The 16,952-nt window shown below is 41.9% G+C and overlaps 1 protein-coding gene and 1 long non-coding RNA gene across 6 annotated transcripts in view; one reads left to right on the top strand and one right to left on the bottom strand.

The window, feature by feature from the left end:
- Positions 1-9,228, top strand: part of LOC140212062 (uncharacterized) — a 112,950-nt gene extending 103,722 nt beyond the window's left edge. For both annotated transcript variants that reach the window (XR_011889633.1, XR_011889634.1), the window contains one exon: positions 4,028-9,228. This is a non-coding gene — a long non-coding RNA (uncharacterized lncRNA). The remainder of the gene's footprint in view (positions 1-4,027) is intronic.
- LOC140212061 (paladin-like) overlaps positions 1-16,952 on the bottom strand; it is a 288,234-nt gene that overhangs the window by 64,931 nt on the left and 206,351 nt on the right. The window lies entirely within an intron of this gene.

The following is a 16,952-nucleotide window of genomic DNA, read 5'->3' as shown; positions in this document are numbered from 1 at the left end:
GATCCTCTAGTAGGTTCAATAACGAGCTGCTCTGAAAAACTATCCCTTAGGCACTCAAGAAATTCCCCCTCCTGGAATCCAGCATCAACCTGATTCTCCTAATCTACCTGCATATTGAAGTCTCCCATGACTATTGTAACAGTGGCCTTTTGGCATGCATTTTCTATCCCTCATTGTAATTTGTAGGCCACATCCTTACTACAGTTTGTGGTTCTGTATAAAACTCCCATCAGGGTCTTTTTACCCTTTCAGTTCCTTCGCTTTATCCATAATGATTTCATAGCTTCCAACCCTATGTCACCTCTTTCTAATGATTTAATTTCATTTCTTACCAACAGAGCAACGCTGCCCCCTCTGCCTTTCTGCTTATCCTTTCAATATAATGTGTATCCTTGGACATTAAGCTCCCAGCTATAATCTTCCAGCCATGATTCAGTGATGCCTACGACATCATACCTGTCAATCTGCAATTGTGCTGCAAGTTCATCTACCTTATTCCATATACTGTGCGCATTCAGATACAACACCTTCAGTCCTGTATTCACCCTTTTTGATTTTGTCCGCCTTTTATGTTGCAACTCATCTTGTTGATTGCAATTTTGGCCTATCAACAGCCTCTCCTCGCTACACATTGCATCTGTTTGTAAACCAGCTACCTTATCTTCAGCACTATTATCCACCTCAGGACACTAGTTGCATCGTGCTCAACCTTTTGATACCTAACTTTGAGGTCTTACCAACATCTGCCTCCACAACCTTTCCACTAACTGTTCTGGTGCTCTGGTTCCCATCCCCCTGCAACTCTAGTTTAAACCCCTCTGTGCAGCATTAACAAACCTTCCTTCTAGGATACCAGTCCCCCTCCAGTTAAGGTGCAAATCATCCCCTCTGTACAGGTTCCACCTTTCCTGGAAGACAGCCCAATGATCCAAAAGTCTTATGACCTCGGTCCTCCACCAACTCCTTCGCCACGTTTTAAATTGTATAATCTTCCTAGTTCTAGTCTCACTAGCGCATAGCACGGATAGCAATCCTGAGATCACAACCCTGGTGACCCTGCCCTTTAACTTAGCACCTAACTCCACGAACTCCCTATGCAAAACCTCATCACTCACCCTACCCATGTCATCGGAAAGCTGACTGATGTATATAAAATTATGAGAAGCATAGATGGGGTAGCGAGTCAAAATCTTTATCCTAGGGTAAATAGTGGAGGACATAAGTTTAAGGTGAAAAGAGAAGGAAAGTTAAATGAGATATGTGAGGCGTCTTTTTTAATTTACACAGGGAATGGTAAGTACATATGAGCTGCTAATACAAGGTGGTGGAAGCAGGTACGATAGAAGTATTTAAAAATCATTTAAACAGAGAGCTGAATAATGGGGAATAGAGGGATATAAACGATGTACATGAAGTTGGGATTAGTTAGGTTGACGTCATAGTTGGTGGAGACATGATGGGCCAAAGAGCCTATTCCTGTGTTGTGCTGTTTTGTGCTCAAGAAGCTGGCAGGATACCTGGTGTTTTTTTTAGTCACATCCTGTAGTCACAGTATTTAAATAACTAGTCAGATGGTTAGGTCAATGATGGAGGGTGCACCATTTCATCTCAAACCAGTGTACTATGCCTGAACAAGGAATTCTTGAACAGGATGAATGCAGAGCTGGCTAACATAGAAAGGGAACACTGGCTATATGGTAGGATAGTTAAAAAACCTTGGTAGACTTTCAAAGAGATTTTTCACCGTGCTCACCAAAAGTATATTCCAGTTAAAACCAAGGACAGTAAGGGTGAGAATAGCCTTTCTTGGATAATCAAGGGAAATAAAAGAAGGCATAGACCTAAAAGCTCATGCAAATGAAGTCACAAAGAATATTGGAAACAGGAAGATTGAGAAAACTTTAAAAAGCAGCAAAGAACCACTAAGCAAGCAGTAAGGGAAGATAGATTTTGAAAGTAAATAGCATGAAATAGAAAAGCAGGTAGTCAAAGTTTTAGAATTATATAAAGCATAAAAGGGCGGCTAAAGTGAACATAGGTCTCTTGGAAGATGAAAAGGGGAATTAATACTGGGTAACCTGGAAACGGCTGAAGCCTTGGTGACTATATGGTGTCAGTTTTCATGGAGGAGGACATGTCTAATGTGCCAAAGAGAGATGTTATGGATGTGATGGTGAGAATTTAGATACTATTACTGTCACTAAGGAGGTGGTGATGAACAAACTAGGGGTCGTAAAGGTAGACAAATCCCCTGATCCTGATGGGATGCATCACAGTGTACTGAAAGAAATCACAGAAGCTACACTGTTTGTGATAACTTACCAAAATTCTCTCAACTCTGGGCAGGTCCCAGCAGATTGGAAGATAACAGATGTCATGCCACCATTTTAAAAAGGATGTAGATAAAAGCCAGTTAGCTTAACATTTATGATTGGGAAAATGATTGAAGCTATTTTGAAGGAAGAATTAGCAAGACATCTAGATAGAAGTGGTTCCATCAGGCAGACCCAGCTGGGATTCACGAAGGTCAGGTCCTCTCTGATAAACTTACTGGAGTTCCTTGAGGATATAATGAGCCCAGTGGACAGAGGACAATGGGTGAATGTTGTAGACTTGGATTTCTAGAAGGCATTCGATAAGGTGCCGCATAAAAGATTTAACCATAAGGATGAATGAAATTATGGGTAATCCATTAGTGTAGATAGAAGATTGGTTAACCAATAGAAGGCAGAGAGTTGGGATAAATGGGTGTTTCTCTGGTTGGCAGTCAGTGGGGAGCAGAGTGCTGCAGGGGTCAGTGCTGGGCTCACAACAGCTCATGGTATACATTAACCAATTAGAAAGGAGACCATGTGTGGAGTATCAAAGTTTGCTGGTGACACTAAAAAGCAGATTGTGCAGAAAATGCACAGACATTTAGATAGATTAGTAACAGCACAAGGGTCTGACAAATAGAGTACAACGTTGGTAAAAGCACAGTCGTTTTCTTTGGAAGGAAATGTAGAAGATCAGATTATTACTTAAATCGTGAAAGACTATAGCATGCTGTTTTGCAGAAGGTCTTGAGAGTGCCTGTGCATAAATCGTAAAAGTTTAGCTTGTAGCTGCTAGTGGTCATCAAGAAGGCAAAAAGAATGCTGCTAGAAGGATTAAATTTAAGACCATGGAGGTTATACTGCAAATGTATAGGGTACTGGTGAGATCTCATCTGGAGTACTGCATGTAGTAAGGGTCTCCTTTCTTGAGAAAAGACAAAATTGCTTTGGAAGCGGTGCAGAGGCGGTTCACCAGCTTGATTCCGGAGATGAGGGGGTTAAACTATAAGGAGAGATAGAGTCACCTGGGACTATACTCGCTGGAATTCAGAAGAATGAGAAAGATATAAAATTATGAAAGGGATAGGTAAGATAGAGGCAGAAAAATTGTTTCCACTGGTAAGTGAGACTACAACTAGGAGCCATAGCCTCAAGACTCACATGAATACATTTCTGATGGAGATGTGGAGAGACTGCTTTTCCCAGAGAGTAATGAATCTGTGGAATTCTTAGACCAGGAAAACAGTAGAGGCTTCCTTATTAAATATATTTAAGACACAGTTAAATAGATTTTTACATAGCAGGGGAATTAAGGGCAATGGACGAAAGGCATGTAGGTGGAGCTGAGCTCACAGCCATATCAGCCGCGATCTTATTGAATAGCTGAGCAGGCTTGATGGGTCAGATGGCCAACTCCTGCTCCTAATTCTTATGTTCTTATGTCCTGGTGGGGACCTGAAAACGCTAATGCCATTTAATATTTGACTTTCAATTAACCACATCTATAAATGAAACTCAGTAAGTTCAGAATATCATCAAAAGCAGATATTGCTAAAATTACCCTTGCATTTTAAAAAAACTTGGCTTTCATTTATAAACTATTTAACAAACTTTGGCACCGTTATTTAGCCACAGCATGTCATTATAAGATCACATTATTATTATGTAAAATGAATTTACTACTTTATAAGAGCTATTGTTGTTTCTGGCAGGAAATGGAATAACTCAATGCACATTATGATTGAGGTTGGAGTACATAGACAAGCAAGCATCAGAGTCGGAGTTGGATCTATTCCTGAAGCTGGAGAGAAAATATTCTACTTCTTACCTGCATGAGCAGAATTGTGCCAACAGTGACTAATGTAGCATATTTTAGAAATGTGGATACATGCTGAGAGAAAATACCTCACCCCTTGTCCATTCATTTTTGACTACAGCAAATGTTTTATTAAAGTTTGTGCACCAAGAAGAAACGGGAAAGGACCAATTTTATCACGAGGTAAAGTGATGAACATGGAAAAAGCCATAGGGATGGGGGAAGGTAGTACCTTCATTGGAAACACAGATAGGTTGGAACAATAAACAGTCCAGTATTGACTAGTAAGAAAAACATAATCAATTTAAGTGCAGAATCAATCAAAGTAAAAACAAATAACAGGCTAATATTAGGTGGGGGAAGGGGGAAGGGGGAGTGTAACTTCCCAATAAATTGGGAGGAGGTGAATTTCACCAGCAGGCAGAAGACCCAATTTCTTGCACAATGCAATTAATGTAGTGGATTTACTTCAACCATTCTCCAAAATGTGTTCTGGATCTCCAAGCCAATGGTGAAGTATGTGTATGATGATGATGACACAAATTTTACCAGATTTAAAAGTATTTTGAAATCATAAGGCAAGTTATCCTCTGGAGTTATATTCACTGTAAAGGAGAAGGAACATGAAAGCATATGTGCCTAAAATGCCTCACTGCATCCCATATTGTTGATGCGAGAAAGAAGCCTGCAATTGCCAATAAGAATACCTGGTTGATGGGGCAAGAATCTGGTCCATTGTATCTCGATTTAATGCTGCACCCAGTTTATTAATCTCATTACATCAGGGGTAAGTCCTTCACACAGAGAGAGCTGATGATGTGGAACACTCCCCCATGGGTGGTGGTAGAGGCAGATATATTAAGGGCATTTAAGAAACTCTTAGATAGGCACATGAATGATATGTAGGAGGGAAGGGTTTGATTTATCTCAGAGTAGGTTAAAAGGCCAGCACAACATCGTGGGCCAAAGGGCCTGTACTATGCTGCAGTGTTCTAGACACATCCAGTCTCAGCATTAACGCAGTGCATCTGAGACATCTGGCAGCACCTTATATTCTCTTCACTGTTGTTCCACAATCTCCCCTCTTTCAAATGGTTGAAGAAACAGGGCCTGCATCCATCTGAGTAGAGTTTGGATGCTCCAGTGTCCTCAGAAGCACACACCTTTCAGTTGTATCTCTAGATCCATTATTTACTACTGTCATTTGTGGCATGAGACAGTGTGCCAACTAATTGTCCATCTCATTGGCTACACAGAGGTGAGTAGCTGAAGGCATGAATCTGTGACAGTGCATCAGAAGGAGTAACTTCCTCAGAAGGTTACTGTAACCATTATTGTATTCTTCCTATTGCAGTTCTTGTGACATGAGCTTAGGCCCAGTGAGAGAGTAAAGAAATAATTGGAACTTTAAATGTAAGAATGTGTTTGATCATCCATACAATCACATCTCTATCTAGCCCAGGTAACCATGTTGGAAGCAAGATCTCTAGATGAGACAATTCTGTCAACATGCAGATATGAAATCCCTATCTCAGGATTGTCTCCTGTGCAGATGTTGGTGACATAATTACCGAAGGGCTTGCCATGGCTTTACTTTTCCCATAAATAGGAAAGAAAAGACAAGTGAACGACGGTAATCTCCTTAAAATTACACACCCCTTGTATTAGCCATTACCACCCTGAGAAAAACTCTCTGGCTATCCATTCGACCTAAGCCTCTTACCATCTTGAACACCTCTATCTAGTCATCTCTCATCCTCCTTCACTCCAAAGAGAAGAGCCCTAGCTCGCACAATCTACCCTCATAAGACATGCTTTCTAATCCAGATAGCATCCTGGTATATTTCCTCTGCACCCTCTTTAAAGCTTCTACATCCTTGCTATGAGGTGACTGGAACTGACCACAATATTCCAAGTGTGGTCTAGCCAGGGTTTTATAGAGCTGCAAAATTACCTCACGGCTCTTGAACTCGATCCTCCACCTAATGAGGCCAACACAACATACGCCTTCTTTGCCACTCTATCAACTTGCATGGCAACTTGGAGGGATCTATGGATGTAGATCCCAGGATCCCTCTGTTCCTGCATACTGCCAAGAATTATGCCATAAACCCTGTATTCTGTCTTCAAATTTGATCTTCCAAAGTGAATCACTTTGCACGTCTTCAGGTTCAACTCCATCTGCTACTTCTCAACCCAGCTCTGCATCCTGTCTGTATACCATTGAAACCTACAACAATCCTCTACACTATCCACTACTCCACCAACCTTAGCGTCATCTGCAAACTTGCTAACTCACCCTTTCACTTCCTAATTTATAAAAATCATTAAGATCAGCGGTACCAGAACACATCCCTGCAGAACACCACTGGTCACCAGCCTCCAAGCAGAATATGCTCCATCTAAAATCGCTCTCTGCCTTCTATGGTCGAGCCAATTCTGAATCCACACAGCCAAGTTCCCCTGGATCCCAGGCCTCCTGACTTTCTAAATGTGCCTGCCACAGGGAACCATATCAAATACCTTACTAAAATCCATATACCCCACATTCACTGCTCTTCCTTCATTAACGTGCTTTGTCACATCCTCAAAGAATTCAATCAGGCTTGTGAGGTATGAACTGCCCCTCACTTAGCCATGCTCACTATCCTTAATCAGACTATGCTGCTCGTAAATCTAGTCTCTAAGAACTTTCTCCAAAGTAATTTGCCCACCACTTAAGTAAGACTCACTGATCTAAAATTCTCTGCGTTATCCTTACTTACTTTCTTGATTAAAGGAATAACATTTGCCACCCTCAAATCATCACTCATTGGCCTCAAGTATTGGGTATATTGTGATATCTTTCTGAAAATGGTCTTCAGAAAGGTACTGAGAATAGCCACCATCACAAAGGAACAAATACAACAATCAGATCTTTTATCCAGGGCTTCGTGATAGACTTGCACACTAAAAGGTTAAGCTTGCATAGAATGACAGTTATTTAACCATGTCAATGCTTTGCTAACCTGCAGTAAATGCTTTGGTACTCTTTCCAGGAAGGAATTGAATAAAGGCTCTGGAAAGCAGATGGTGATTAGAGCCAGTCAATTGGACTCTCATCAAAGCTCTTCCCATTGCCACATGGTGCCTCTGCTCAACCAGGATGAGTGTCCTAAATACTAAGTTTACCTACTGCAGACACAAATAGACAGTCACCATAAACTGTAAACCTCAGGGGGCAACTCTGAACAGCGTGTTGGCCATGATCTAGGTAGCCTCCTCATCACCCTGCTCGCCTCCACCCTGTGCTGAAGCTACAGGGTTGCACTAGGTAGGAACTTGATGAATAAAAGTAAATTGCAGGGGTGGAAAGGAAACTGAATACAGGTTTCCCCCGCTATCCAAGGTAGCGCGTTCCTATGAAACAGTTCGTAAGCTGGAATGTTGTAATCGGCAATCGCCTCTGATCTGGGCCGACAATTACGTGCCAGGTGGCACCTAATTAATTAGCTTGTTTATTTTGGCTTTTTTTCTTAAAGATGTGCTGGGTGCATCCCGGCTACTGCTGCATTCTCCGCAAATCGATATCTGTCCACGGCCCGGGGGTTGGGGTGGTGGGACACTGAGGTGTCATCTGTTTCCATCAGGGCAGGCAGGTCATCTTCTTCAATGTCTGCCTGCCTTGATGTCGAAGGTCAAGGTTCGTCGTCTGCTGTGGCTGATGTGGAAGGCTTGAAAAACAACAGTATGCTTGACTGCTAGCCTCGCGCATTTTTCTATCATATAGTTCTTTGTAAGCACTCAAACCATCTTGCAAATATGCCCTAAACCGACGTACCCTTTCAAAATTAAAGTCCTACTTTATCAATGCAGCGAACATCTCACACAGTTGCTTCACGTTCAGTTCCTGGATGACTTCACATTCAGTCCGTTCACTACTGCATTCGGTTTCGATTGTTATTCTTTCCTCTTTCAATTGCATCAGCTCTTCATCTATCAGTTCTTGCTCATGGGATGCCAAAACCTCTTCAACATCATCTTCGTCAACTTCCACAAGCCAAACTCACTTTGTCCTTGCTTCGTTCACCACAATCAAAACGCTTAATTATGTCTAGTTTTACGCTAAATGTAACACCCTTACGAGCTCTTTTAGGCTTTTCCGATACCTTAGAACTCATCTTGCTAACGGCTGCACACAGGCACGTGTTTAAGCTATGCCGGCGAGAATACAGTTCCGAATCCAGGGGAGGAGCGGCTGCTCGAGGCCTTTTATTGCGCGCTGCCTTTTTTCGTAACAGTGAAAACACCTTCTGTTAGTGAAAACAGGTAACTATTGTAGGTCTTTCATAACAGTGAGGTTTCATAAAGTGAACGTTGGAAAAGCGGGGGACACCTGCATCTTACACATTGCATTGTTCACATGAATACACACTCATTGGGCACTTATCAGATAGCTCCTGTGCCTAACAAAGTACCATGGACTGTGTGTTTGTGGTGTCCTGCTGCTGTAGTCCATCAACTTCAAGCTTTGCTGAGCTGTGCATTCAGAGATGCTCTTCCATACACCAATGTTATAATGCACCACTATTTGAGTTACTGTCAGCTTGAACTAATCTGGCTATTCTCCTCTGACCTTTCTCATTAACAAACTGTTTTTCCCCTCACAGGATATTTTTAACTTATTTTACACCATTCTCTGTAAACTCTAGAGACTGTTGTGCTTGAAAATCCCAGGAGATCAGCAGTTTCTGAGATAATCAAACCACTCAGTCTGGCACCAACAGTCATTGCAATTAGACCACATTCCTTCCCCATTCTGATGTTTGGTCTGAACAACAACTGAACCTCTTGACCATGTCTGCATGCTTTTATGCACTGACTTGCAGCCACAGGATGGACTGATCACATATTTGTATTAATGAGCAGATGTACAAGTGTACCTAATAAAGTGGCCACAGAGTGCAAGTTCTCTCAGCCTCAGTTAAGAAAACAAATTACAGGTAATCACTTGTATATTTTAAGATAGAAATCCTTATTTGTTGTTAATGACCCAGAAAACCATAACAATATCCTGTAAACCTTATACTCAATCCCATAAGGTTTAAGTAACATGCCAAGCCACTATTAATGTTTAGCAATTAATCTGGCTTTAAAATATCTAATTTATTATATGTATTGCAAATTCCTTACTTGACTAATGTAATAAATTAAAAAGAATAATTTGTAATACCAGCTTCTTCTTTATTTCTATGTGCTCCTTTGAATTAACTCAGTGCTCTCTATAATAACCAAAAAGGCAATATAACATTGATCCTTGCTTCTCACTGCCAGCTTGACGGCATCACATCAACTACAGCCACCATACGGAAAGGTAAAGTTCTTGCCAAAGATATCACTAGATCTTTGTGGGGTGTTCCGAAGGTCAGAGAGAAGGGCTTTCACTTTGCTGTTAATGGGAAATTCCTGAAGCAATCAGTCCAATTCTGTTTCAGTGAGATCTACTGCCATGGATTGAAGGAATGATGGTAGCAGACCTGGTACCTTGTACACAATTGGAGAAACATTCCTGAGATTACATACACACTACAAGGGGATGAAATGGAAACTTCTCCAATTGATATATACTCCAAGTTGGTCTGGGGATATTTTAATTGCCACATTGATCACAGCTAGTATTCCAGCACTTGAGCCAGAGTATCAAATTATCAAAGCCAAGCAATTTTTTATTGAACAGTGTCACTTATGATGTTGAAATATCAGCCCTCACAATAAACCACATACTACATTTGTGTGCAGCTGACTGAAGAAACTTGTTAACATTTCCAACAGAAAGTAGTTGAAAAGAGAAAAAAAACACAACTGATGCTGAAGGAGGATTAATCTGAAAAGATAACTCTGTTCTCATCTTAGATGCTGTCTGACATGTTAAGTATTTTTATCATTTTCATTTTAATTAAAATTGAAGTTTGTGTATCTCTTCCCTTCAAAAAATATACAAGTACAAATATGAACAGTATTAGAATCTAGATCGAGTCCAGACTACTAGTAAATTCTTCTCCTCTTTTCCTGAATTAAGCTATTAAGTTGTTTTATTTGGCACTGCACAGTTTAGCCCTAAACAACAAGAGTCCAGATCCTGCACAATGCCATGATGGGAAAATTATAAGGCAAGGAGCCAACAATAATTTAGGTCACAAACCCGTCGTCGTAATATTGAATAGCATTGAAGTCCTTTGGACCTCTGTAGGACCCTGAAGGCACTGAATTGTTTGTAGTTCAAAATGTGTGACCAGCTACGACTGTTGGGAAGTCCCAGTGATTCTGGAACTAAATCAGTGAACAACGAAGGCAGAACAAAGGGCTGATCAAGACTGAAGGCTCAGGAAGACCTGAAAAGTTTTGGATGAGGATTGTGTTGTGATCGTAGGCTGGAAGGATGATGATGGTCGGGGTCTGTTTGTATGGCCATTGGTTGAGATTGTGAACCTGTTGGGAAGAAGGGAGGCAGCTCGAGTCAGGAATTCAGATTCGGATTTATTTTTCACACGTACATGAAAACATACAGTGACCAATGTCTCAAGTGTAACAGGGGTGGAATTAACTCTCAGCCCTGTGATATTCACTGCAACCAGCATGAACAGGTACACTTCTATTATTCATTGTATCCGGGTACAACAAAAGATACGTCTTTTCCTTTCTTAGATCAAGTCAAGTCACCTTTTATTGTCATTTCAACCATAACTGCTGGTACAGTACACATTAAAAATGAGACAACGTTTTTCAGCACCATGGTGCTACATGAAACAATACAAAAACTACACTGAACTACATAAAACAACACAAAAACTACACTAGACTACTGACCTACCTAGGACTGCATAAAGTGCACAAAACAGTGCAGGCATCACAATAAATAATAAACAAGACAATATGCACAGCAGAGGGCAGTAGGTTGGTGTCAGTCCAGGCTCTGGGTATTGAGGAGTCTGATGGCTTGGGGGAAGAAACTGTTACATAGTCCGGTCATGAGAGCCCGAATGCGTCGGTACCTTTTGCCAGAAGGCAGGAGAGAGAAGAGTTTATATGAGGGGTGCATGGGGTCCTTCATAATAGAGTTTGCTTTGTGGATGCAGTGTGCAGTGTAAATATCTGTAATGGCGGGAAGAGAGACCCCGATGATCTTCTCAGCTGACCTCACTATCCGCTGCAGGGTCTTGTGATTCGAGATGCTGCAATTTCCAAACCAGACAGTGATGCAGCTGCTCAGGATGCTCTCAGTACATCCTCTGTAGAATGGGGTGAGAATGGGGTGGGAGATGGACTTCTCTCAGCCTTTGCAGAAAGTAGAGGCGCTGCTGGGCTTCCTTTGCTATGGAGCTGGTGTTGAGGGACCAGGTGAGATTCTCCGCCAGGTGAACACCAAGAAATTTGGTGCTCTTAACAATCTCTATGGAGGAGTCGTCGATGTTCAGTGGAGAGTGGTCGCTCCGTGTCCTCCTGAAGTCAACAACCATCTCTTTTGTTTTGTTGACATTCAGAGACAGGTTGTTGGCTCTGCACCAGTCTGTTAGCCGCTGCATCTCCTCTCTGTATGCTGACTCATCCTTCTTGCTGATGAGACCACCACGGTCGTGTCATCAGCGAACTTGATGATGTGGTTCGAGCTGTGCGTTGCAGCACAGTCGTGGGTCAGCAGAGTGAACAGCAGTGGACTGAGCACACAGCCCTGGGGGGCCCCCGTGCTCAGTGTGATGGTGTTGGAGATGCTGCTTCGGATCCGGACTGACTGAGGTCTCCCAGTCAGGAAGTCTAGGATCCAGTTGCAGAGGGAGGTGTTCAGACCCAGTAGGCTCAACTTTCCAATCAGTTTCTGAGGAATGATTGTGTTGAATGCTGAACTGAAGTCTATGAACAGCATTCGAACGTACGTGTCTTTTTTGTCCAGGTGGGTTAGGGCCAGGTGGAGGGTAGTGGCAATGGCGTCGTCTGTTGAATGGTTAGGACAGTACGCGAACTGCAGGGGGTCCAGTGAGGAGGACAGCAGGGTCTTGATGTGCCTCATTACGAGCCTCTCGAAACACCTCATGATGATGGATGTGAGTGCAATGGGACGGTAGTCATTGAGGCAGGACACTGAAGACTTCTTTGGCACGGGGACGATAGTGGTGGCCTTGAAGCACGTGGGAACGATAGCACTGCTCAGGGAGATGTTGAAGATGTCAGTGAGAATCTCTGCTAGCTGGTCTGCACATCCTCTAAGCACTCTGCCAGGAATATTGTCTGCCAGCAGCCTTCTGTGGGTTGACCCTGCACAGGGTTCTCCTCATATCGGCCACGGTGAGACACAACACCTGGTCATTTGAAGGAGAGGGTGGTCTTCCTCGCCGCCACATCATTTTCCACCTCAAAATGAGCATAGAAGTTGTTCAGTGCATCTGGGAGGAAGGCATCACCAGCACAGGCAGGTGATGTTGTCTTGTAGTTGGTGAGGGAAGAGAAATGTAGAGCTAGAAAGGTTCTAATAACTCTGAGTTCACAAGGGTCTATCAAAACTCATTAAAGGAAGGACATTATACCAGGTAAAAATAAACTGTAAATATAGACAATGAAAACAGCCAGAAGGAAAACAAAATAGCAAGGTCTCCGTTCAATAAAATTATACATAATTTAATAACTGAAAAACATGCCTTCGTTTTAATTGACTAACTGGAAAACTGCCATGATACTGATTCAGAATAACCTTCCAAGATGGAATTCCTTGTATTTGAAGGACCACAGTTTACAGGAATCTACTTCATTGTTTTACTGAAATACAGTACCTAGAAAAACTTCCATTTGCAGCCACTTTTCACAACCCTCCATCCTACCTTTCATGCCAACTTCTCCTGACCTTCCAATTACCACTGAGATTTTCCATGGGAGACCGCAACACTATTTCTATGCGCTATAGTGAGTTCAAGCTCTTCAATGGCAAAGAAGTTTGAAGGAGAGGAGAACTGAGTTTGATTCTGTTCTCATCCAATATCTTTACTTTTTAACCTAACCGCAATCTGATGCCCTTCCCAATACTTTTCTATAATTCAGGAGCTGCGTGGGTATGTTGAGGCAGAAAGGGATGGGACAATGGTTGGTGCATCCACATGTAGCCAAAATGGATTGAATTGGGTTCAATGGCTAGTAAACAGGAGAAAACTATTTCAACAACAGGAACTGCCAACATGGACTCTTAGATATTTTGTAGAGCCCTTAGAAAAATATCCTTCATCCAGCAGATCCACAGGGAAATAGAGAGGAAAAAAAAACATTTAAAGTTATCCCTTGTGGGCTTCAACCATCCGGAACCAGTTTGTTGTCAGGTTTCTCTGATATTTCAGAAATCAATTGAGACGCAAATGATAAGTAAAATGTGTAAAATAGCAACAGGCTTTCACCGACCTACAGCTCGTAACTCTAACACTGAAAGGTTAAACTGTCAGTGAACCAGATCCCGGGATAAAGAGTGAGGGATATTATTAGCAAGACCAACTGTTTCACCTTTATTACCAAACTGTCTATGACTATCTACATCTCAACATTAATTTTTTTGTGTTTTCTACTGATTAATCAGTTTAACATTGATAAAAGATTCCCAAAGAAGTCAACTTAAAACTTTTTATTCCTGGGTTTTTCAAGAACCTCCTTCAGAAGGAACATTATGTGAAGAACTAATTGCTACCAGTATGAACCCAATCAGTAAAAAGCTAACGAACTATAAGAGTGACTTCTTCACAGTTACTACTTCTTCAATGCATCGCTTCTTTTCCTTAGGCCGAGCCCTGGATCAAAGATGATTATCTGCCTTCACAGAGCATTTGTCAGTGTATGAGAGATGGTCAAGTTTAATTCTGTTAATTCTAAATCAGCTAACATTCTTCATAGCTTTCCTTACAGTCATTACAAAACAGGCATCTTTGATAACCAAGTAGGAGTATAGTAATAGACCACAAAAAGAACTGAGGTTTCCAGACTAATTGCTGGTTTTCAGATAAACAACTTGAGTGCACAAAATGACATTAGAATATCATTTGTTTATTTATTTGATTTATTTAGAGATGTAGTGCAGAATAGGTCCTTCCGTCCCATTGAGCACGCCATCCAGCGACTTCCGACAACCCCTGATTTAACTGTAACCTAATCATGGGACAATTTACAATGATTAACCGACCCGGCACATCTTTGGACTGTGGGAGGAATCCAGGGCTCCTGTTGAAAAACCACGCATTCCACGGGGAGGACGTGCAGAGGATGCCAGGAATGAACTCTGAACTCTGACACTTCAAGCTGTAACAGTGTTGCACTAACTGCTACACTACCATGACACTCATTTAATAGGAGTATTAAAGTTCTGATCAATCACCATTTATTATCCACTTTAGAAAAATAAACCTAAATGAAAATTACACAAATCAAGTTTGGTTCTGATAGAGCCAAAGCTTGCTTGAAGGGACTATAAATAACTCCTAAGCCAAGATTCATGGAGAGAGTTCAGTCAGAAAATTTAGTAAAGAGAAGGGATTCATCCTGGCACTATCCCTGAATCTAGCACTAGCTCTTATGGGGCTTGTGCTTTTGGAGTCAAGACCCTCTCCAGAGATCTAAGCTAAGCAGCAGCAAGGAGCAATAACCACATCAGAGATTCCAACTTCCAGATGAGATGCAAGCCAATGCTCAATATATCTTACTTTATTAAATTGGCTGTGACCATCTATCTCAGCAAAACCAATGGGGGTAAATAGCCATACCCACATGCACACCAGTTCTCACTGTACTTATATTCTTATCAACACTTAAAACGGTTCTGATCTTTCATTTCAGTGGAATTTATAGCAACTTGGTGTACACAAATTGGTCAAAATGTCACATTACAAAGTGTACAATAACCAACATTTCAATAACTATATTTGTAAATTTGTTTAGTTGGCTATAAAACACTTGACGTTGTGAAAGGCACGGTATAAAAGGTTTTATTTGTCTTTTTTTTCTTTTCACAGTTTGTACAGCTCAATTACTGTTCTCAATCTTCTGCAAAGTTATAGAAGCTATCACTGACAGTGTATTACAACATTGACCAATAATCTGTTTGCCAGTGCTCAGTTTGGCTTTTGCTCAGTCTGCTCCGACATGGAACTCATTATGACACACTAAATTTGGACTAAAGAACTGAATTCCAAAGATGAAGCATGAGCTGCCTTCACTGACATCAAGAGAGCATTTAACCAAGTGTGTTATTCAGAGGCCCTGTTAAAACTGATCAGTTTTTAAAAAAAAGGGAAAAACACAAAGGAAGGTAGTTGCAGTTGTTGAAAATAAACCCTTCAAAGTCTTGGGATATCACAGCAGGAGAAACACACACAAAATGCTAGAGGGACTCAGCAGGTCAGACTGCATCTACAGAAATGAATAAACAGTCTGTCTCTGGCCAAGGCCTTTATGCAGGACTGGAAAGGAAGGGGGAAGATGCCAGAATAAAAGTTGGGGAAAGGGGATCAAGGATTAGCTGAGAAGGTGACAGGTGAAGCCAGATATGTAGATAAGGTAAAGGACTGGAGAAGAAGAATTTTTTTCCCGAAGGTTAAAAATTTTCATTTTCATGCCATCAGTTTGAGGCTACCTAGGTATCAGTGTTGCTCCTCCATTTTCAGAGTGGCCTCATTGTGGCGAAAGAGGAGGCCATGGACCAACATGTCGGAATGGGAATAGGAATAGGAATTAAAATGGTTGGCCACCCACTTTTGGCAGATTGAGCGGAGGAGTTTGACAAAGCTGTTCCAGAGATTACTTTGGGTCTCACCAATGTAGAAGAGGCCACATCAGGAGCACCCAACACATTCATAGGTGAAATGTTGTCTCACATGGAAGGACTGTTTGGGGCCTTGAATGGAGGTAAATGGCAGGTGTAGCATTCCTGTCATTTTCAGCAGTATGTGCCAGGAGAGAAGCAAGTGGGTAGGGACGAATGGACAATGGGATCATGGAGGGAACGATTCCTGTGGAAAGTGGAGAGTTGGCTGGGCGGGGTAGGTGAAGATGCAATTGGTGGTAGGATCCCATTGAGGATGGTGGAAGTTGTGAAGAATGATGCACTGGATACAGAGGCTCATGGGTTGGTAGGTGAAGACAAAAGGAACTCTATCCCTGTTAAGGTGGTGGAACAATAGGGTGAAGTTCTAGCAGTGTACGTTCCACCTCAGGCCAATGTCAGACATGCTCTGGATGAATTGAGCACTGTATAATCAGCAGTCATGAAACAGCACACCCTGGTGCCTCCCCTATCTATGTGGGGGATTTCAACTGGGCCAGCTTGGAGAAGTCTTGGAACTACCACCAACATTTCACCTGTAGAACCAGGAAAGCCAACACACTTGGCCATTGTTACACCACCATCAAGAACGCTTACTGTGTCATCCTATGCCCACACTTGGCGCATAAGCAGGCACTGAAGACTGCCACACCAGTGATGAGGACCAAGAAGGTATGGTCAAGGGAGGAGGAGGAGCTCTTACAGACGGCTTTGAGTCAGTGGACTGGACAATATTCAAGTACTCATCATTGAATCTGAGTGAATACTGTAATGCCACAGTTGTCACCAACTTCATCAAGACCTGTGTGGATGAGTGTATGCCTTTGAGAACTTAACCAGATATACCAAAACCAAAAGCCATGGATGAACCAGGAGATCCACAGTCTGCTGAGGGATAGATCTGTGCCATTCAAGACCAGTGATCCAGAACTATGCAGGAAGACCAACTACGACCTACAGAAGGTGATTTTAAGGGCAAAAAAAAATCCAGTTGAAGTTA

The sequence above is a fragment of the Mobula birostris genome, chromosome 18 (genome assembly GCF_030028105.1).
Source record: "Mobula birostris isolate sMobBir1 chromosome 18, sMobBir1.hap1, whole genome shotgun sequence".
Classification (NCBI taxonomy): domain Eukaryota; kingdom Metazoa; phylum Chordata; class Chondrichthyes; order Myliobatiformes; family Myliobatidae; genus Mobula; species Mobula birostris.
Note: the sequence above shows the minus strand (reverse complement) of the source record. Positions and strands in the feature narration are given on the sequence as shown.